The sequence below is a fragment of the Rhinopithecus bieti genome, unplaced genomic scaffold, assembly GCF_001698545.2.
Source record: "Rhinopithecus bieti isolate Rb0 unplaced genomic scaffold, ASM169854v2 scaffold_14229, whole genome shotgun sequence".
Taxonomy (NCBI): Eukaryota; Metazoa; Chordata; class Mammalia; order Primates; family Cercopithecidae; genus Rhinopithecus; species Rhinopithecus bieti.
In genome coordinates this window covers 852,380-853,883 of record NW_016807978.1, presented here as the reverse complement: position 1 = coordinate 853,883, position 1,504 = coordinate 852,380, and positions in this window count along the sequence as shown.

Here is a 1,504-nt window from a genome sequence, read left to right as displayed (position 1 = left end):
AAAAAAAAAAAAAAAAAAAAAAAAAAAAAATTATATATATATATATAAAAACTTAGCCAGCCTTGGTGACACTACCTGTAGTCCCAACTATTCAGGAGACTGAGGCAGGAGGATGGCTTGAGCTCAGGAGGTCAAGGCTACAGTGAGCCATGGTAGTGCCACTGCCCTCCAGCCTGGTTGACAGAGCAAGACCCTGTCTCAAAAAAAAAAAAAATTTCTAATATAGATACTCTTTTTATGCATATGTGGTTTATATATATTATACAAAATATTTGCATTTAACATATTTGAACTAATAGTATTTTCTACAACCAGAACATTAGTATTCTTGTCATTCTGAATGTAGGCACAGATTTTTGTCATTCTTTCTTTATCTTTTTTTTGTGTGTGTGATGGAGTCTCACTCTGTCACCAGGCTGGAGTGCAGTGGCGTGATCTCGGCTCACTACAACCTATGCCACCCTGGTTCAAGCGATTTTCTTGCCTCAGCCTCTGAGTAACTGGAGTTACAGGCGCACGCCACCACACCCAGCTAATTTTTTTATTTTTAATAGAGACAGGATTTTACCATGTTGGTCAGGCTGGTCTCGAACTCTTGACCTCGTGGTCTGCCCAACTCAGCCTCCCAAAGTGCTGGGATTACAAGCACGCACCACCGCGCTCAGCCCCTTTCTATTTTGTGTTTTTATTTATTTATTTATTTTGAGGTGCAGTCTCGCTGTATCACCCAGGCTGGAGTGTGGTGGCACGATCTTGGCTCATTGCAACCCCCGCCTCCCAGGTTCAAGCAATTCTCCTGCCTCAGCCTCCTGAGTAGCTGGGATTACAGGTATGTGCCACTATACTTGGCTAATTTTTTAATTTTTTTAAGTAGAGACAGGGTTTCACCATGTTGGCCAGGCTGGTCTTGAACTCCTAACCTCAGGTGATTCACACTCCTTGACCTCCCAAAGTGCTGGGATTACAGGCGTAAACCACCGTGCCTGGCCATTTTTTTGTATTTTTAGTGGAGACAGGTTTTCACTATGATGGCCAGTGGTATATTTAGTTATTTAAGGAGGGATCAAGCAATAGGTTTAAATGATGTACTATTCATAATTATTGAAAAAATAGGCCGGGCCTATAATTCCAGCACTTTGGGAGGCCAAGGCAGGTGAATCACTTGAGGCCAGGAGTTTGAGACCAGCCTGGCCAACATGGTGAAACCCCATCTCTACTAAAAATACAAAAAGTAGCCAGGCATAGTGGCAGGTGCCTCTAATCCCAGCTACTCGGGAGGCTGAGGCAGGAGAATCGCTTGAACCCAAGAGTTGGAGGTTGCAGTGAGCCAAGATCGCGCCATTGCACTCCAGTGTGGGTGACAAGAGCAGAAGTCCATCTCAACAAAAAAAAGAAAAAATTTAGCTGGCCTTGGCCGGGCGCGGTGGCTCAAGCCTGTAATCCCAGCACTTTGGGAGGCCGAGACGGGCGGATCACGAGGTCAGGAGATCGAGACCATCCTGGC